Below are 22,497 nucleotides of genomic sequence, written 5' to 3'. Positions count from 1 at the left end.
GGACCAACCACCAACAAATGTTTTTCTAGTTGATGATGTCATCACAGATGATGTTGACATGATTATTGAGTCTCTTGCCAATAAAATCCCCATCTCAGTGGAACAGGCAGACAATAGTGCCGCATCGAAAGAGGACATGATCCGACAACAATACGAAGCAGTAACTACTGTCGACAAACCATTGTTTTACCAATAGGAAGCAACTTGTGCACCAAGCACAGAACACCAACAACCATCGACAACATTACCCAAACGACCGTCATCGGGAGGCAAAGATGTCTCAACTATTCCTAGTAGTGAACCCTCTGGTGATACCTCAAAATCGAAAGATGTTGTTAAGGAAGGAAAAGGAAACATCGATGAGGACACACAGATTAATGATGTGGACAATACAGTCCTTACAAACCAACAATATGAAGATGTGCGAAAGAATTTTCTTCCCAAGAAGAAATGATATGCCGGATACACACGCCTAGATAAATTCGAGTAGGAGATAATAAAGATTTACCTGAACTACTTGATAGACAAGTATGTATAAAGTATCCCTATAAGTTATCATTTAAATATATGTGTTACTATTTAAAATAATTAGCTTCCACTTAAGTATTTATATTATCATTTAAATATATGTGTTACCATTTAACATCAGGATTGTCGTCTGGAAGAATGAATTTGATAACACAACACGAGCTAATCTGTCACTTTGCTGGTCATCGATGATGTCGTGGATGTATTTGTCTGCATAATTCAGACATCATTGAAGAGAGTACCCTATCCATATAAGAAGCTTGCTTCCATCACACTGCCACTGGCGCTATTCATGTCCAAATAGGAGGATACATCTGAGATTACTCTTTTGTGATCGACGATGCAGCTCATAACTTGCATGATGTTGATATTGTCATTTGCTAATCATCCTTAATGGCCATTTCTATGTTGTAGTTCTTTATAATGAAAAACAAAAGTACGGGCATTATTCTTCATGCGAGAGTGAGAAGTACAATAGAGATGCTATAGACATGGTAAATTACATGCTAAATAGCACACACACATCGTAGTTTCTTAGTCGGAACTCTAACTTCAAATTCTATTTCTTGACAATGGAAACTATTTGAAAATTGTGTTGAGATGGAGTTTGGCGAGACGGCTATGACCTTCTACCCCCTAATTCACGACGGGGACAATCTAAGATAAAAAATGAGGAAGTGTTGACTACGCTATGTATGTCATGCGTTTTATTGAACAAATACTCGAAGATGAAAAGCTACAACTACCACATTCCGACATCCCTTATTTAAGACTAAAGTATGTTGCATGTATACTCATGGAAGAGAGTGCAACTGACATTAGTGAGAAAGCAAATACAAGTAAGGCCGTCGAATCAACTAAGGAGCAAAAAACATTAAGCTTGTTTGTCATTCAATGATATCATGCTAACTTGAAATCGATGATGTCTAACTTATTTAATTTGATTTGTAAATATCGTTGTTAAAATTTGTAAATATCATTGTTTTTGTTTAATAAATTATTTTTGTGTTTATGTTTAGTTGTCTTTATTTAACTATCATTGTTTATGTTTAATATTTTATGTTGACGTTTAATAAAGTGCTTATGTGTTCAAGAAAATGTATTACGTTTACATTTAAGATAATACTTAAATGTTATTGTTTTTGTTTGAAGATCTATGATTTTTCACATAAATTCGATAGTTTCTGTTTAAATTTGTAACGAGCATACAGTATTTTGTGATAGTTTCTAACAAACATATGTAACGAATATAATTAGTCATCCATGCTTAGTCGGTGATAGTTTCATTGCAAGATCTACGATTGTGATTGGACACATGGCATCATTGCAACGTAACTCTTGGATCTCAGACGCTTGCGACTCGATCCTTTTCCGTCTAGGATACCCAAGTTGCCTTCTCGTGATAGGCGGACGCAAACGCAGTTCTTGAGTGTTGTCGGTAGGCTTGTCATGGTTAGGTATGGGGAAAATAGCTTCCTTATACGCCAATTTGTAAGTGTCGACGGTGAAGTAGCCGCAAATAAATCGATGAACGTTCATGTATGTCTGCATTATTGCAGTGTAAGCGTTTTTGCACAGAATACCATAAATTTGCTACCTGCGACATGAACAAGTTTTACCCGATAAATCTACGTAGTTGCTACACTGGTCAACCACTTCAAAACAGTCATCGACACATCGACCAACATGAAGATTTCAGCTTTCCACAATAATTTCCTCTACCTTCTTATGTATGTCAGAGCATAAGTTGGTCTCCTATTTGTTTACTTACTCACTGTGGGTGCATAACATGGGCATCACCTTGAACTTGTATGCCATAGAATAGAAACATTATAAGTCATTGTTAAGCAAAGACCTTAAAATTTAAACATAAATGAACAATTTCAATTGAAGACCCTAAAATTTAACTAGAAACTAACAAATTTAAGTGATGACCATGAAATTTAAATAGAAACAAACCTTTTTAAGTGAAGATATTGAAGTTTAAATAGAAATAAATAATTTTAAAAGATAACAAACACTATTATGACAATTCAATGGAATGAAATCAACATTTAAATATTGTATGGAGTCGACCATTTTCATCATCGGTAAATGCCGAGCTTCTTTGATCCACACATTGAATGACTTTGGGACATTTGAATACTATTCACCTCTGAATAAATAATTTGACCAATGTGACATCTGATTTATGAAGCAGCCAGTGATAGGCTTCGGGTGACATGGCTTTCAGTTCATTCACTGAATCATCAAATTATTTCACCATGGATGCATATGCAATACGAAAGTATATGGACCAATAATCCTTCCTCAATGAATTCCCAAGTCTAACATTGTCTTTCATAAAATTGGCCTCCAAGTATTGAAGGCAGTATGTATTTGGGGAAAGAAGGGAAGACATTTACAATCGCGTTGACAAGACCCTTAGACCTATCTGACACAAAAGTAATAATCTCTTCATAATCTCCGTCATCTTATAAAGCATCACCTAATTTGGAAATGAACCACGTCCAATTGGCATCAGTCTCGTTGTCGGTAATACCAAACGCCATGTGGAAAAAACCATTGTTACTATCTTTGCTTGTGCTACCAAATAGAGTACCCTGATATTTTCCAAGAAGGTGGGTACTGTCGACAAACAACAATGGCCTGCAACCCCTCTTGAATTCCATGATACATGCACGGAAAGAAAAGAATGCATGTTTAAAACGCTCACCATCTTTTTCCACAATCGCAATGTTGCCCAGGTTTGTCTCAACCACCTTATCCACTTACCAAAGTAATAAATAATAGCTGGAGACCTTGCTGCCGTAGAGGATAACCTGGGCATACTCTTTCCCAACCAAGCTTTCTTGTATGTAATGTGGGCACCATGTTCCCGTAACGTGTCCTTCTGAATGTCAATGGCCTTATACAAGGACTGATCCTTAAGCTTCTGAATCACATCTGCATTTACCCATTTTTTGGACCCTTTCAGATGTGACACCGAGCCAATTCCCCCACCACAAGTGTGTGACGGGTGTATTGTCTTGATTTTGAAAGTATTTTTATTGTATTCCTTTGATGCATGAAGGCGCCATTCACAGCTAACGGCTGCGCATTCGACAGTCACCCTGTGTTTTTCATTCTTTATGAATTTGAAGTCAAAATTCCGCTTGATTGCAAAATTTTGGAGTGCGTCTCTGAAATGGTTAGCACATAGAAAACGTTGTTCGATATCCAAAGATGAAACTTAAGATTGATTTGACGAGGAAGGAAGGCCTATTACACCATCAGGGTCGCCCTTTGGTTGAATAGATACACTCGTAGAATCTGAATACTTGGTAACACAAACGTAAGAAGAAACATTTTAAATGGCAACTGGGAAAGTTAAGAAGAAACATACAATTTTAAGTTGAAACTAAGATAATTAAGCAAAAACATAAAATTTTAAGCGGAAACTGGGATACTTAAAAGAAAATAGGAAATCTAAAGGAGAAAATAGGAAATCCAAAGGGACAATTAAGCAATAAAACTGTTACACTTCAGTTAATCATTAATTAACTTGTACAAACTATGTAAACAACATATAGGAGAATAACTTTACAATGAGAAGAAATTATTGTTATTAGGAAGGGGTAATGGCACATCATATGTCTCAACCACAAGATCGACTGTAGTGTATTTGAATAGGGCATACACGTGACACATGCGCTGGAAGTCAACCTCATTTTCTATTGAACAAACCATTTTATGTGCATCGGGTGTGATAAACTTCACCTTGATACGGGAAACATTGAGACCCCATCGCTCACATATCTCTGTTAACAATGATTCCCAAGAAGTCGGCTCCGTGAACACTAGCACGCGTCCCTCCCCTTTGTATCTATCAATAGCTCAAAAATTCTCCATAGTATACCTAACAAAAAAATAAATTGTTACTCTCTCTCGCAAGGCTTCTCTTGTGAATTAAGGTAAGGCCAAGGAAGAGATGGTCACCTTCTCGAGCAACTGGCAGAACTCCAACACACCAAATGGGAAGGAATTGAAAAACTCCAACACTCTAACGTAATAAAAGTCTTCCAAAGTTTGTTTAAGAAAAAGCAAACAGGAATGCAAAATTTTTATAAACATGATTTGATTGGGCGGTTTTTATCCCACCATTTTCAAGGGCAACGATGAGATTTTACCACATGGACCCAGTTCGACTGACCTACAAGGGGCAAAAAGGAAGTGAACCAATAACGGAAGGGTTGCCCAGGGTATTCAAAACTTACAGGGGTTTTTGGGAAGTTTTCAAATTTCTGGAAGATAAAAAGTAATTTTCCCTAATAATAATAACAAATAACAATAAATAATAACAACAATAACAATAACAACGATTGCAACAAGATATAACAATATCAATAACAATAATAATAACAACAACAACAACAACAACAATAATAATAATAATAATAATAATAATAATAATAATAATAATAATAATAACAATAACAATAACAAATAACAAATAACAATAACAATAATAATCACAATAAATAATAACAACAACAATAAACAATTAAGACAAAATAAACTATAAACAATTAAGAATAGTAATAATAATATATAATACCCTGGATAGTTCCTGTATTATAGCTAAAGTGCCCCTTTAGTCCCTCTAATATTTTTTGTCCGCGTAAGATCGCTGTTTTTTTCAATTGGTGTAAAACGAGTCCCTCCTCTTAACGGAAGTCCCTTTTTCCCGTCTTATCAGCTAATGTGTCATTTAATATGTTTAAAATATTATTAAAATATTCCACAAGATGATTAATTGGATAATTAACCTATCGGATTTGGATCCCAACCATGAAGTGCAACACTCTCGACAACACCATCGTGTGCTTCTATTGAGAGATGGAGGTCTAGTTCCTCAACCATTATCACCGATCTCGCCCTCATTTGCAATAGAAATGCTCGCATCACAGAAACATTAAAGAACCTCAAAAGATCAAAGTCGTAGATGTCATAGCATAAGAATTTTGCCATGGCGGTGGCTAAATTGGATTTTCTAGTGCCGGGAAGGTCATGGAGGAGATAGCTCCGACGCCAAACACGGTCAAGATGGTGGTAATACGCACAGCCTTTGATGAAGGATTTCAGGTCATATTTCACTCGGCTCTTCATGTTGGCGTCCATGGTGACACTATCCAAAGTCACCGAATGGGAAGACGAAGTGGTCGTGATGGTGAGGTGAAGGTGGAAGTCGTTACGGGAAAAGGAGTAGAGGGTGATGGAATTAGAGTCTCAGAGAGAAGGAAGAGTGCTGATGTAGGAGTAGGCCTTGCGAAAGAGATGCTTTTCATGGAAGCCATCATAGGAGAAGCAAGGGATGGAGAAGTACTGATAGACTTGGGTTTAGTCTTCGAAGTAGTGCCTTAATGGGAGAGAAGGTATCAGATAGTTAATTACCCACTTAATCAACTTGTCGAATATTTAATAATACTTTAAATATATTAAATGCCACATAATGAAGACGATGGATCGGTCTAAAATTTTTTTGTGAAGATTCCAAACTTGACAATGTTTAATGTAAACGGTTATGATTGAGCCTCAAGCCAACTAATTTTCTGGATAAAATTGCAAATCATATATGAAATTCATGGATGACTGTCATCACGCCATGCTTAAATTTTAGCTCAAGATCAGATTGTCAAAAGAGCTTTGATCTTTCTAAAAGTTTTCTACGTGGTCAAGGTGTTCTCATTTTCAATATGAACAGTGAAGATTGAATTCCAACGTCATATGCCTATCATAAAAAATTCTACAATTCAGAGGTAGAATTTATCTAAATTCCTGGCCAGCTATCTCTTAATCAAGTCAATGATAACCTTACCAAAACATGTTCAATCTTGGTGAAAATTTTTACAGTCATTTGTAAGGTCCTTATCTCCAATATAAACGGTGGAGATCAGATTTTGAGCTCATTTGATCATCATAAAATTTTTTAGTTTAAAGATAAAATATGTCTAGTTTCCTGTCCACCCATGGTGCTATCAAGTTGATGACCAACTTATTAAATCATTCCAGATTTGGCTGAAAATGTTTATAAATGTGTACAAGGCCCTCATTTTAAAAAAATAAGATGGTGAAGATTACGCTTGAAGCTTCAGATTTTCATAAAGAAAGTCTAAAAGATTTATTGCTAAGAAGAAGACTACAACGACATAGAATTTCATTCCATTTATTAGATTGAGCTAACAAAGATATAAAATAGCTTATGTCTAAAAGAAAGAAAAAAAGAAAAAAAAAATCAGAAAGGAAGATTAGTTAAATTAAAATTGTTATTTCAATCTCTCAAAGTTGGCGAGAAGTTCTTCAAGTGACGAAGATAAGTGTGAATCGTCACCCCCTTCTAAGTGCTTCAAGTTTTTCTAAGACAATATCCAAGGATTTGTCTACTTCTTGTATTGAATCAATGGACTTTAATGAGTCCAAACTTGACTTTATGAGGTATATGTCTTCCTCTTCTTCTTAAGCTTTCAACTTCTCACTTTGGGCTTCCAACTCTTGTAGCTTCTTTTGTGTTTGTGAAAACGTTATTTTAGCCTCGTCGATAGTTTAAGTCAGTACCATGATGGCTGATTTTTTTTTCTTTTAATGCTATTTCCACTCTTCATCAATTTGTCATTCTCTTCCATGTTGGGACCTTTTTCTTTATACTTCATGTCTTGAACAATTTTTGCGATGTCAAGCTTTTCATATACCTTGTCCCTTGTAGCCGAAATATCAACCCCAGGAAACATCTTGGTTCTATGAAGTTTGATGGTTTCTTCTCTTAAGGATTTATGTTCATAAGGTTGTAATGATTTCATGTTGTCAATGAAATTATTTTCCCAAATAACTTGTAAGACATGATTTTTTTCACTAGATTGGGGATCTGATGGGTTCATGGATGTAGTTCTTGTGGCACAATGTTCCCCATGTCTGGAAGAACCTTTTGAAGGAGGGTATTTTTTTTTGGTTCATGATCCGAATAGGAGTGATGAAGAACAAGTCAGCATCTCAAAACCCGAGTTTGAACCTACAAGTTCCTAGTATTTTTTTATTTTTTTATTTTTTTATTTAAATAATTTTTTTTTCTAAATAAAACTCACCTCTCTATTTTAGGTTCTCATAGAGCTTCTTCTTCAAAGGTAATTCCTTCTGAGCATGACTCCTTATACTCGGATTTTCAACATGATGATGATGACTACACACCCCTCTTTGATGTCAACCCTCCTGTGGAAAGCCCTCAAGTAGAAGATGTCCCTTTTGCTCAACCAATTCCAAAAAAGGACAGAACAAATGAATAAGCAAATGAATAATATAAAAAAAGAAGGAAAAATAGAGAAAGCAATAAAGATGTACGATGAACAGGCGCTCCATTAGTTCGAGTCCTTTTCGAAGAATACCATGACTCCGTTGGGGAAGAGACATCCCGTTTTCTTTGTGAGGGATTGTCTTGTTCATTAAGACGGTCATAGATGATCTTCAAGATTGTGTGTAGATGGGTCGACCATTGCTATGCATATAAGTATAAAGGGCGCCCTACACACTCGTGAGATGGGATGTAGAATTTTGATCCCGACTTTCTTTGAGCAAAGTGGTGTCAATAGCCCACCAAGAGACTAGTATCTTGAGGGTGATTTGACACGTGAATGACTTTTAGAAACCCTTGATTATAACCAAACTGCTGAACAAACCTACGAGGATTGTACTGTTGGGCGAAGATATCTTTGTTGAAGTGTCAAGGAAGTATACTCTGACGAATGGCTATAAAGTATTCTAATTGAATTGTGTTGAGCATATTTTTGTCACCAGGTTCTTTATGGTCGTCATACCAACCTTCACTCTTGAATTCATCACAAACAAATGGGCACTATTTGAGACATCCTTCATTTCTTAACATACTCCGAACCCTTTTAGAAGTGAAAGTGCATGCCCCTATATACGATATGAAGGCCATACTCGGAATTTCTCACAATCCGGTTATATTTTTGAGGCTTTCACTAGGGGTTGTGCGACTAGAGTAGGTTCCTTGAAAGTGGGATTCAATCCAACCATTAAAGTAATAACATGCGAAAGGAATAGAGATATTATATGGCCCTTTACGGTGTGAAGCTATGATGTCTAGGTTAGTGCAAATACATACCAACACAGCTGGGCCTAGAGATAGCTTTGTCCTTTTGGCTAGTTTAGCCGCCATTACAAATAGTTCTAGATGAATGAAAGAGCTTCTACAAGGCATGACAAAACAACAAAGACATATGCATAAGAAGGCTACCAGTCTGCACTTTTTAGAGCCTTCTGAGGCTTGAGGAACGTGATTAAAATCATTATCTGCAAGTCTCCTTTCCCATGTGGATCCCTAAAGAAAAAACTGGCCCACTGAACATAAGTAACTTTGCTAGGATTTGTTGTAGTGGAGTAACAGATCCATTGGAAGATATTAAACAAGTCTTTCAAAATAGAAAGATAAACTTCTTTAGAATAAAGCATGTTTTGGAGGGACATACTCTTCATAGAACTCTCCTATAATTGGTAATCCTCTAATGCACCTGAGGTCCCATAGAGAAATTCCGATCTCTCCAAAAGGAGTCACAAGCGTGTTGGCCTTCGAAACACCATGTTTTATTAATACTTTTCACAACTGATGAGTCAAACCCATATGACCCTATTGATATTGCGATGGCACCAAGAATGCATGCCCTTTTGAGTGTTTCAAATGATTTTTTTATGACTAACGAAACCCACCTTTCATACAATGGTGAGTGGGAGTATAGTAATGGAAAAGGGACCTCCTAGCCCATATGATGGCTGTGGGATCAGTGTTCACCCAATGCCCAAGTGTATCCAAATTGAGATCTGGCGGAGTAGATTGGTATGGGTTCAGTAATATAACCTGTTGCACCCTTCTCTTGTGAAAATAAGTAGGTATTAGTTCACCTATATCACGAAAAGCGGCTAATATACTGGTCCACTCGTTGAAGTCGCTTCCCAGGTATCGAATTGGTTTTCCCTAAGTTTTTGGAATCAATGGGATAATGTATTGAAATTGATATTCAGTCTGGGGCTTTGTCTTGTCATCATACGGCTAGTAAAGAGGCTATATTAGCTTGCCTTTTTGTAGTGTGAGCCATTGGAAAGAAAAGCTAAAAAAAGAACAATAATAAATAAATTATTAAATAAAAAAATAAATAATAAAATAATAAAGAACAAGGAGAAGGGGATGGCTTTCAGGCACCCAAAAGAAAAAAAATAAGGAAAAAGGCATAGTGTTCACAAATAAAGGAAAAGCGAAAAAAATAATAATGATAAAATAAGAAAAAAAGGGCCTGGTGTTCATGAAGTGAAAAAAAAGAAATATATTATAATATAGAAAGTACCAAAAAAGTCCCTCCACAGTTTGCATAATCCCAATAAATCCCTACAAGTATTAAATTTCCTTATAGGTCCCTCCTTTTTGTTTTATTTACTTTTCAGACCATTTACACTTAACGGAGGCAATGGAAACATTATGTGGGATAGAAAATTATAATTATGCCTTTGATCTCAATCACATGAAATAGCGGCTTCTCCCATCCTGTCAACCGGTTGAAATAACGAAAATAACCTCTGCAATTTCTATTGTTGTTGTTGTTGTTGTTGTTATTATTATTATCTTGTTAAAAATTGAATTTGAAACTTTGGTTTTTTTTTATTTTGAAGATAATAAATTTAAAATTTATTTTTTCTAAATGTATAGTATTTTAATTTTGTTTAAAGATTAAGATAATTTTAAATAATATTTAATTATTATTTTATAAGTAATTAATGGAATTGTTTTTAAGTTGGTTAATAAAACTTATTTTATTTTGTAAGAATGCCAATCATTATTAATGATCTATCCCAATTTCTTTGCTTCTTTCTTGTCATGCTACCTTTTTGTTTTTGCTGTTGTAATTTTTTATTAATGAAATTATGATTTATTCAACTTCATAAAAAGAACTTCATTGCATATCTAATTAGACCGTTATTCATAAAAAAATCCAAAAATATATATTAAGCTTTTCTATAATTTTGAAGATTTATTGAATCTGTAATTTGGTTTTTTTTTATAATTTTGAAAAATTGGTCCATGCAATATATATATATATGTATATATATTTATATACATGTTTACTAACTGTTTAAATTATGCTTTTCTTAATTTTAATGGTGTGTTGTACATGATGGATACTAACTGTATAAATTAAGCTTTTCTTACTTTCAATGGTATGTGTTATACATGATGGAGGAGACAACAGTAGACTTGAAAGCCTAACCTGAGATAAATCTGCAAGGATCTAACATCAGTAGCTAATGTAAACATTAACATTGCAAGAACATCAGTATCCATATTATTACTTGTCATTTTTTTAATTGTTTGTAATTACAAAATCGGTCGTAAATCCAAAATGTACTCAACAAATGATGCACATCAAATGGAATGGTAAACAAGAAAATACAAATAATACACAGAAAACATAAATAATACACAAGAAACATACTTGATACACAGTAAATAGAAATAATACACACCAAACGAAAATAATACTTAGGAAACAAAATTATTTCACACTCAACAGAAATAATACACAAGAAATGGAATTACTACACACAAGATGAAAACAATACACAGGAAAGGGAATTAATACACAGGTACCAAGTCAACTACATAACAACATCAAAACATACACAGTTCGTGGCATTTTAAGTGTGCACATGAAAGGGTGCACCATTCCCCTGATCATCTGGTTCTATGAGATGACAGACAGTGTGAAAAAACTATGATTGTCACAGTCACCTTGTATAATGTGTTAAGGGGAGACTAGTTTCATAAAGGCGGCCATCTTTCTGTGCGAAATGTTTGCTAATTTTGTGTAATGAGTTGTTTTATGTGTATTGTAATAGTTTCATGTGTATAATACCCAGTATCTGTGTAATATATAAGCTTCATGTGTAGAATCCTTGCTTCCTATGTATATTTCTAGCGTACTATATAAAATCCTTTCTTTTGTGTATAAAATGTAATTAATGTGTAATGTTTCATTTTTATGTGTATATTATAAATTAACTATGTATGATATGCTTACGACATTGTATTTATTGTGTGCTTGCTTTGTAGTTTTTTTGAACTTGTGCTAGCTAGTGATAAAGAGAATTGTTGACGGTTAAGAGACCAATAGGAAAAAAGACGAAGCCAGTCAGGACACTACCACCACCATCAAGGATGTGGAAGATGCTGAAAGGAGAAAGGACAAGGGCAGGAAGGAGACTACCACTGATGCAAATGACAGGACCATAGTCAACTTAAACGCCTTTCCATATATAACTGTGCAGGGTTCTAGAAATGCTAAAAATGAAGATGTTGCAAACGACGAAGCTGCTTCAAAATGGTCATAATGTTGATGTATTCCATATTCATATGAAGAATAACATTTTCATAGCTTCAGTTTCCATATATGTACTTGTATTTTTTTTTTTGTTCTTTGTGAATGAAAACATTGCGTATGTAGTTAATTAGAAAATCCATCTTAAATAAGAAATGTACACAGAAAATAATGCAGATCAACATAATTTACTAAATAAGAAAAAGTTAAAGATACACAGGAAACGTAAATAATACACACCAATCAGATATAACACATAGGAATGGGATAGAGTACACAGCAACCAGAAGCACTACACAGAAAGCCAGATTTCTACACAGGAAATGAAAAATAATACATAGTACTCCAAATATATACACAGGAAAAGAATTTAATACACAACTAAAAAAAGAAAACTACACAACAATAATAATAACAAAACTTACATAGTTCATGCTTATATTAGACGAAAACTAAACATGGAAACAGTAAAAACAAATAAATTACGTTAACATTATAGATAGAATGTTCAGTCCGCTATGACTGTATCACATGATCTACGATTATGTCTAGTTTGATGGCATCAGCTACAATGTAAATAGAAGACATTAAAGGCTTGTGACTCGATTCTCTTCCTTCTTGGATAGTCAAGCAGTTTCTTTGATATTGGTGGCCGAATTTGAAGCTCATGCTTGTCGTTAGATGGCTTGTTATTGTCAAAAGGTCAAGGATATTGGGTTGGCATACGGCCGATGATACCATTCGACTGTGAATTAATCATCTACATAATCGCGGCACATGCATACTTTCACAGTAGGCCATGTACTTCCCATCTTCTGCAGGAACAACCCCTAAACTGGATGACACGTATGGTACGTCAATAGCTCTATATAATGGTTGTTCTTTCAATTTCTGCATGGCACATTCAGAAACCCACTTCTTACTTGCTTTTGGATGCGTTGTCGTACTGATGCCTCCACACAAATATGAGTTGCTTGAATTGTCGTCAGTTAGAAAACATGCCTACATTTCTCTCTTTCAAAGCATACACTCACCGTTGGTATTCTGGAGCAATGCACCTCACAGTCATCCCAGATTTTATCATTTTTTATTAATGTAAATTCAAAATTTTGTCTTATAGCTGTGCTTCGCAAGAAATCTTTGAAGTGGTTTACATTCTGAAACCGTTGGCCTACCTTTAATGTTGGCCCATCATGTTTTTTAGAACACCCAGCAATACTGAGAGCCCCAAAAGGAAGATGTTCGAAGAAAAAAGTATTGTCATTAGGGTTCATGTTGTCTGAAAAGGACTCCCTGCGTTACAATAAACAAAAAAACACAAAATACGTAGGAACAGTGATTACTACACAAGGAAAATTAATAATGCACAGGAAACATATATAATACACAAAAAATAGGTATAATACACAAGAAATAATTATAATAGACAAGAAAAGTTAATAATACACACGAAATGATAAGAATACAAAGGAACGATGACTTAAACAAAGGAACACAATCGAAAAATAACGAGCAATAACAATCATTGTTGTATTACGATGGGATCAATGAGCCCGAGTTTCAATCCGCAGACCCACTCACTTCCTCAATGGTAATATCCATGACAAAATCCTATTCAGACTCAATTGGGCAAAGAATTTTGTATGAGTTAGGCATTACGAACTTCACTCTCACTTGAAAAACATCCAGGGCCCAACACACATATCTCACCCCTGACTGACTCCCATGAACTTAAGGTGTTGAATTGAAGCACGAGTCCTCCTCCTTTGTATCTCACCATAACACAAAAAGTTTCCATTCTTGATGACATCTACATGAAATTTCAAAAAAGCTTGTAAGATTCCATAGTCACAAAAAACATGAAAAATAAGAAGGTTGTAAGATTCCACAACCAAAAAAACATGAAAAATAAGAAGAAGCTTGTAAGTTTCCACAGCCATAAAAGCATGAAGAAGAAGAAGAAGAAGAAGAAGAAGAAGAAGAAGAACATACATGATATTTTCAATGAGCAACCCAAACAAGATGAAAAGAAGTTGAGGTTTTGGCAACCCAACCAAGATGACAAAGAAGAAGTTGAAGAAGAAGAAGAAGATGATGAATGAGAAAAGGAAAGAATGTAAAAGGCAAAAGTATCTAACAAAAAAGCTTCATTGGAGGATATGGTCATACATCTCATTTAATATGATGTGACTTGGAGGAAAAACTTTTACTTTTGCCTTTTCATTTAGAATATGGCCATTTGCGACATTTTTCATCCATTTAATTGACGGAAGTAACAATAAGGACTAAAAAGAATTTGGCTTACAAAAAGAGGGATCTAATTGGAAGTGGAAAAGTTAGAGAGACTGCAGTGGAAGTTTGAAACTCTCTAGAGACTTTTAGGTAATTTGTGTTTGATTCCATGCCCGACACCCTAATAGGTTCCCATGGGAATCGTCCTCCTTCATCTGATGTCAACTCCTCTCCGGAGTACTTCTTTGACCAGAATCTAGCGTGCTTCTCCGTTTTTCTTTGCCTTGTTTGATCCAACAAGCTTTACCGCATCGGCCACTTTGTGGGGGCGAGCATTCCAAGGCCCTCTTTCACATTCGTGCAACCATAATACGTACCAAGGGCGAGGCCGACACCGGCAATGTTGTTGAGGCCATTCGCCATGATAGCTCCATCATGGATCATGTCCGTTCCCTCTGCAATGTGGATGATGATGAGGTCTTCACCTATGCCAAGAAGGTTGCGACACAAGTTGTTACAGCCCAAATTTTATTATTTTGTCATTGTAGCATTTTCAATCCAACAGCAGCATTTATCCAACACTGTAGCAATAGTAATGTAGCAACTCGAGAATTTCTTTAAAACTTCAGCTTTTTCTCTTCCATTTCCCCTTCAACCAAGAACTACAAACCCTCCATTTCTTTCTCTTTTTTCTAGCTTTTGATGGATAAAGATAGGTAAATCTTTTAAATTTCATTGATTTACATTTTGTGTTCTTGATCATAACCCTAGAGTAACTTAGGCTTTGTGTTCTTCTTGTTTCCTCTCTTGCTTTCCTTAGATCAATAGAAGGAGGATGAGAAGATAAGATTCTAAGGTGAGTGGGCTAACCAAATCCTTCTTGATTTATTTTGATTCTTGTAGATTATATTTGTATGATTTGGTGGTGATTTGGTATGTTACTATTGGAAACTTGGCATTGTTTTGTTAGAATATCATACATGATGTATGCTAACTTGGTTCATGAAAATTTATGACCTTGGGAGTTAGATATATTGTGAATTACGCAAGTGAAGAATAATGTGTAAAAAAATCATATTCATGAGTTATGTTAGAGTCCATGAGATGGAATTTGGGTTGATGCACACAAGATCTTTGATAAATTGCCTCTAAGTGTTAAATACAAGTATTTGGGAACATAATTTTGAGAATTGTTTGATTTAAATTCAATGTTAATGGCTTCAATGGTATTGATGTACAAAGTTGTTAGTTTGTATGAGCACTCATACACATGAAGGTATGATAAGTGTGGAGTTCTTGCTTATTACTAAATTTGAGTTGAAATTTCTAAATGTGTTTGATTGATCTCATGTGTGGGTGACAATATGCATATCTTGTGAAATTGGCTTGAAATCAAGAGGTAAGGAAATGTTTTTATATCCATGTCATTGATTGTGTTAAATTACTAGAATGGAAGAATTATGGGAAGATGATGATTTACATTGTATATGTTGTATGTGGGCATAGAATTGGGTATGCTAATCTAGAGGCTTGTTTGATGTTCGAAAAGTGCTTGATGAAATGTCATTGTGGTTTTAGTGCAAGTGCTTGATAGAACACTTATAGGGATTGAAGTTAGTGATGCCGGAGATCTTTTTTTAAATGTCAATGATGTTGCTAATGGTCTCATGTGAAGAGTGTGTGCATGTTTATTTATGGATGTACATTATAAGTGTTTGTTCATGTTGGCAAGTGAAATTTGATTATGTGAGGGATTTATCTTTATGTAATTCTTTGGTTTGGAAATGGGTGAGGTTGTTTATGTTTTATGATATGTTGGGATTATGTGAAGGAGATCAAGGGAGGGGGAGAGACGTATGCTCATAATAAAATGTAAGGCATTGATGGAAACCTATGTAAAGAAATACAAAAGTATGAATGTTCAAGAATGGAAATGATAATATGAGTTGCAATTGAATCTAGAGGAATGGAGTGGTATGAATCTAGGGTTGAAGAACTTTTGAGGTGAGGTAATATGATAATTATGTTAGGGTTAGAAATGAAAAGTTGGTGATTTTGCTTTGGTGTTATTGCATCTTTGATATTGGAGGTGTTCTTGAACTAAAGTTAAATCATAATTGAGTTAAATGCTTTATATAGTTTACTATGGTTGATGTTGCATGGTGTTTCAAGGGTTAGTTTAATAATGGAATGGAAAACTAGGTTTATGTCTTTGAATTGATAACTTGTTTTAAAGTGACAATTATAATAAGATACATGGTTGATAAAATTGAAATGATGGAAAAACCATGGGTGTGGATTGCCTATGTAATTATAGCCATTCCCAATGTAATGCTCTCAATATGGAATTGTTGACCATGCTAGTGTATGGAAATAAAAGAGAGACATGATCGATGGTATATGTATGTATTTGAGGAATTAAGGGTGAACATTACTGTAGCACTACCGGCAATTTATGGGAGATTGCCCTTCTAAGAGCGACAACTAGCTTTGTCTGCTCACCACAAATTCAAGATGACACTACAAAAGAAACAATGGGAATAAATTTCTAATCCATAATAAAACAACACCCAGCATAAAGTGGTTTAGAAATCTCCCTAAACCTTCAACCCGGCCGCAGCTAGGTTTAGAGCCGTCAAAGTACTCATGCCTTTGACGTTGACCTATCGGCTCACCGCATGATGACAACATCTACCCGATGAATATCCAGTCAAAATTCTATACTCCCACCTGAACTGGCCCTTGTAGTAATTAGGCGGTCTGCCACGCCACCTCAAAAGGCTGGCCGTGGAGACCGCTTACTGCAGTAGGGTATCACCATACAAACTCAACAATAAACACAACTTCACACAGAGTACAATATCCAACAATAACCAACAACAACAATACCTCAGCCATTTCCATAAGGAAATGATAAAAAGCTCAAGCAAAACTCAACCTTTAAACACAAATCGTTTACACACCTCAACACAAGAAATAACATAGAAGTCCTTACCTTTCACCATCCCAAGAATGAGTTTCGAACTTATATTTCACAAAATCAAAGATTTTCACAAGGAAGCCTAATTTTCACAAAACAACCACTTTGAAATACAATATTTTTCAAAAACAAATGCAAAGATCTCACAAACTCCTTTGAAGGGTCTCAATTACAAGTCCAACATGAATATTTAAACACCAAATAATACCTTCAAGATCTTTAACAATAATAACTATCAACAACAAGATACAAAACAAGTATAAACCAATAAAGCTTTACTTAAGCTGCAATATATATATAGCTATTAGTATTTTTGTAATAGAATTATGCTAATTAGTCCCACTTACTAACTTAGGCAAGTATAGCCCACGAGAGTATTACTTTCTGCCAATTCCTTACCTCAAGGCAAACCCTCACCACCTAACCAACCACGACCACACACACACACAAACACACACACAAACAAGAAAAGAATAACACAAAGAAACACCAAGAAAAACACTAAGATTAAGCACGTAAAACAAACCTCAACGAGGTCAAGGGTTAGCTCAAAACTAAGACCATGGATTTCCAAAGAGTTCCAAAGGTTCTAGGCTACCCTCTAAGCCAAAGAAACCAAGAAAGCAAGGAGAACTCACCAATGCTACAGTAAAAATTAGGATTACTACAGTACCCAAAACCAAACTCATCAACAATCCAAGGGAAAGACGCCAAGTTCTCAAAACTATACAGTTGCCAAAAAGATACATGAATAAACAAATCTATGGCATCACTTTGAGCTCTTAAACACCCTACTTTTCCCAACCAAACTCTAGAAAAATAACATCAAAACTCATGGAATTCAAAGGAATACTAATTCCATGGATACAAGGGTGCAATACAAGGGATTCACAACTCAAACAACCTTCAAATAGCCAAACAATTACAAATATTTTGAAAACAAGTTTTCAAAGAAGAGCATGAGAGTTAAATAACCATTTCAACAGCTAAAAACACAAGCACAACATAGAAGATGCATGCCTTATCCAAACAAATGAAAGGAAAGGATCATTACCTTCTAAACTTCAAATCAAACAAGATTGGGTAAGAAGAAGAGAGGGCCAGCCATTGGGATGAAGAAGAGAAGAGTTAAGAGATGAATGAGAAGCTTAGTCTCTAAGAAAACTCGAATTTAAAGGAATGGATAAGGTTTTAAGGAGAAATGACCATTTCTCCCCTAAAGCTTCAATATATTAACCAAAATGCCATGGACTTCAAGAAATGTCTAAGTTACCCTCGTGCTTATGAAACAAAGACTAGAGTCAATAAGCATTTGGCAAAAGACAACAATGCCCTTGTATATTCAAGGAAAAGACATTGGTGAGTAAGCTTGGGTGATAATTACTCAAATGACCCCAACTAACCCAATAAATACCGTGGAAACCCTCTACCCTCCTAATGGCCAAGGAAGAGAAAATGGATAGGAGAGTAACGAGCCATGTATCACAATTTCTCTCGCAAGATTCACACTAGCAAACACATCCTTGATGGGCCTTATGTGTTTTCATCACAAGTGAAGCAAGTTTTTTATTCTGAAGATCCCAATGATCCGGGTTGGTTTGTTGTGATACGTAATCAACCAAGGGAAGTGTATGACATGGGTGATGAAATAACAGATGGTGGACCTCAGACTGAATGTTTCCCTTGCACTCATGAGAGTATCTTCAACGCTAATGATGACGGTCAATGGGCCCATCAAGATGTTGATGAGGACATTTACGAGTTTTGACACTTAGTAATGTCTTCTACCAATTGTAATGACTTTAATTGAATGAAAGGTAAATCTTATCTTGTTAGTAATGTCTTCTTGATCCCAAGTATCATTAGTGTAAGGTTTTTCCTTAAAATATTTCACAAGTGTTCTTTCATGAGTATATGCTTCTTTTTTCTAGTCATGATTTCAATTTTTTTAATACACATACACTATTGGCCAATAGTGTTAACAATTATCATTTGCTTGAAAAATGGCTAAGGACTCTTATCACATACTATATCACCTATGAATTAGGTTTTTTTTTTCATATTTCAAATTTTAGGATTTTTTATACACGTACCCAAGTTAAAGTGATTTTGTTGTCAGAATTTCTTCCTTGTCAAATTAGGATCACTAGTTTAGTTTAAATTTTTTTAAATTTTTTTGAAACTTAGAAATTAAGTTTTTTGTTGTTATGAATTGTAGGGTTAATTAAGCACACAAATATGATGGTGACATTGGTTTGACAATGGAGGTTCTTTTTTAAAGTAATGGTTTATTTTTCACATATTCTGTATCAGGGTTACTTGTGCAGAAGTCTTCGTTTTAGATGACTTTTATTTGTTGTTATAAGGTTTTTCTACAAGGAAATACATGTAGAAACCTTATAAATATCTAAGCTGATAATTTTAGGCATGTTTTCTTTCAATCCCTACACAATATCTTAGTTAGAAATTTTTGAGGTGTGTGCATGGGCAATATTGAAGGTTTTATAAGGGGATATGCAGAAGTTGTAGACATGTTTAAGATGTAATTTCATCATTATCCTTGCATAATATCATTGTTTGTCAATTGATTGTGCTCTAATTGGTGCAATGTGAGCATCTTGGCTTTGTAGGGGTATGTAAGAAAATATAAATTTTAATTGATATTATGTAATTTGAATATTTGATGAGGATCTCTATCATTTTCAACAATTTGGAACTTTGGTACAACACCATATTGATACTGCTAACAAGATATATGAAAGATGCTAAGGTAGCCATTGACCCACTTTCTATTTGGTAAGATGAATCTTTAAGCATTGAAATTTTATTCTTGTTGTTTATTATCTTTATTATTATGTTGATTTCTTTTCTTTTCTTTCTTTTTTTTTATTGTGAGTAGCCTCAATATCAATGGGTGGGAGTTGATGATATCTCTTGGTTTCTTGTCGGCTTTAGGGTATTGTTCATAGATTTTTTTTTTCTGTTATAGTATAACTTAATTTTGTTTTCTTTATTGCATGATTGTTTAGTTAATTGAAAAATAGAATGCATTGATGTTTCATCTAGGAACTATCATGCTAGGCTAATAATCCAATATTATACTTGGCAATAGCTACCGACTTACTTCTCATTGTATCAGTTTTTATTGAGATTTGTTGGCTAAAGCAAACTCAGATTTGTACATGATTTGTACCTTATTTGAGAGATCTGTCCATATGATATCAACCAAAGTTTTAGGGAAACCTTAAATATAGTGCAATTTCACCTTAAAGTGCTCCATAACGTTAGGTTGTGGCTTTGGCATATTGTTTATCCGTGGTGTAGTGAAAATGATGTTCACATATTGATGAACCTCCCATAAGATACTCTTCTATGCCGGTATTTTGCTGGATTATGTGGCCCCCTCTTGTTTCTCAAGTTTTGAATTCTCATATGATATAAACTGAAGAAAAACAGTCTGTTATTCATATGTGAAATAATTTTTTTTCCTTGAGATGTTAACTTTAGCCACTCAAGACTTATCAAGCAACATGCAGTCATGCTTCATTATAGAACACGGGATCATACTTTGATTTCTCATCATTCTTTGTTTAAATTTCAAAAAAACAATCAACATTCCTTACCCTATATAGTTTCTGTTTAACCCATCACCAAGCCAAACTAGAGCGCATTCATGATATTAATTTTATTCTTGCATTCTCTTCTTAGGTTGAAAAAAGAGCAATATTCAGTGGGTAATTCCCATTAGGATCTGCTGCTAATGCAACCAGCCAGTGCAAGTATTTTAGTACCTCATAAATTTTAGGACAATTTGTATAGCCTTGTGTTTAGATCCTCATAAATTTTCTATCTAGCAAGCAGGTTGTTGTTTTAGCACCCGAATTTAGAGAAATTTCACTCTTTAGGTTGTCTAGATTAGTTTATCAAAGCAATTGAAGCTCAGGTAAAGTTCTTCCATCCTAACATGATCAGCTAAATATATGCAAATAGCTGACAAAGTGAAATAGATGCAAACATATATCAAATTAAATAACTTTGGTTAATGTTGTTCCATCCTAACATGTGTTGTTGCAAGTATTTTAGTGGATTATGCAAGAGGATAAAGAGAAAAAAAAAAGGCAAACAAAGAATTGATATTAAAAAAATGAAGATATGTTTTTATTAGATTGAAATATATATCTTTAGTTTTTAGCACTAATATTTGTTGTAGCCAATATAAATGTATAAATCATTTTCAAAGATTTATTATTGCCTTTTCAGCAGTTGTGCAGTTTTACAACAAGAACACATTGATTATCCCAAGCTCCATCCTTGTAAAAAGGAAAAGATAGCCACCTTTCTCTTTAGCCTCTCTTTGTTGTTTTTTAAATCATAGAATTGGATTGCATAAATTTGATATTATGAGGCTCCATAATATCAAATTTGATTTAACTCATAGAATCTCTTTCATTTGCTGCATGAGGTACAAATATATGTTTGTGTGACTATATTGGGCTGTCCTTATCAAATAAAGGTAACAACATCAATGGAAATTTCTGTATACATATGAGACTTGATGTTTTTGTAATTTTTTTTTTGTGTCTTTTCAATCTGTTTAGCCATCTCTGCATTGGGCTATGACAGGCTATTATCTTAGATATTTGCTTTGGCACTTAACTACAATAAGTGGTTGTCATGTCAGTAAATTTTATTTGCAACAATATAGCAATTGTTGCATATACCATATGAATAACAGTAATAATAATAATAATAATAATAATAATAATAATAATAATAATAATAATAATAATAATAATAAGAAGAAGAAGAAGAATAAGAAGAAGATTAAATAATAAATTATTGAGAATAATAATAATAATAATAATTAGTATAAGAAGGACAACAATAATTAAGAATAATAAATAATTAAAAGAATAATAATAAATAATAATAATAATCATAAGAAAAATAATAATAATAATAAATAAGAATACTAAATAATAAATAAAATAAAGAATAATAATAAAAAAAATTAGTAGGAAGAAGAAGAATAAATAATAAATAAGAATAATAATACTAATAATAATAATAACAGGTAACACCCTATAAGAACCTCCATATTTTGCAGAATCCTTAAACATCCTTGAAATTTCCTTATTCCTCATAGGTCCCTCCTTTTCAAATTAATTCCCTTCAAATCCTGATGGCTCTAACGGTCGTTAATGGGCTATTAACTGGGCATAGAAATGTCATGTTTGCCCCTTATTCAAGTTCCAAGATTAGAAGGCAGGGAAATTTGGCGAAAATGTCCTCAACGAGTGTTGGAAACCGCCCAACGGTTGGGAACCCGCAGGCCGTAACCGA

At 34.3% G+C, this 22,497-nt stretch overlaps 1 non-coding gene across 1 annotated transcript; it reads right to left on the bottom strand.

The window, feature by feature from the left end:
* Positions 1–21,101: 21,101 nt before the first annotated feature.
* LOC120257120 lies at positions 21,102–21,179 on the bottom strand. Its single transcript, XR_005535529.1, has one exon. It is a non-coding gene; the product is annotated as a small nucleolar RNA snoR99 (small nucleolar RNA).
* Between the last annotated feature and the right edge of the window lie 1,318 nt (positions 21,180–22,497).

This window comes from Dioscorea cayenensis, unplaced genomic scaffold (assembly GCF_009730915.1).
Source record: "Dioscorea cayenensis subsp. rotundata cultivar TDr96_F1 unplaced genomic scaffold, TDr96_F1_v2_PseudoChromosome.rev07_lg8_w22 25.fasta BLBR01001885.1, whole genome shotgun sequence".
In the NCBI taxonomy this organism is placed as follows: Eukaryota; Viridiplantae; Streptophyta; class Magnoliopsida; order Dioscoreales; family Dioscoreaceae; genus Dioscorea; species Dioscorea cayenensis.
This window is presented reverse-complemented; position numbering and strand designations above follow the sequence as displayed.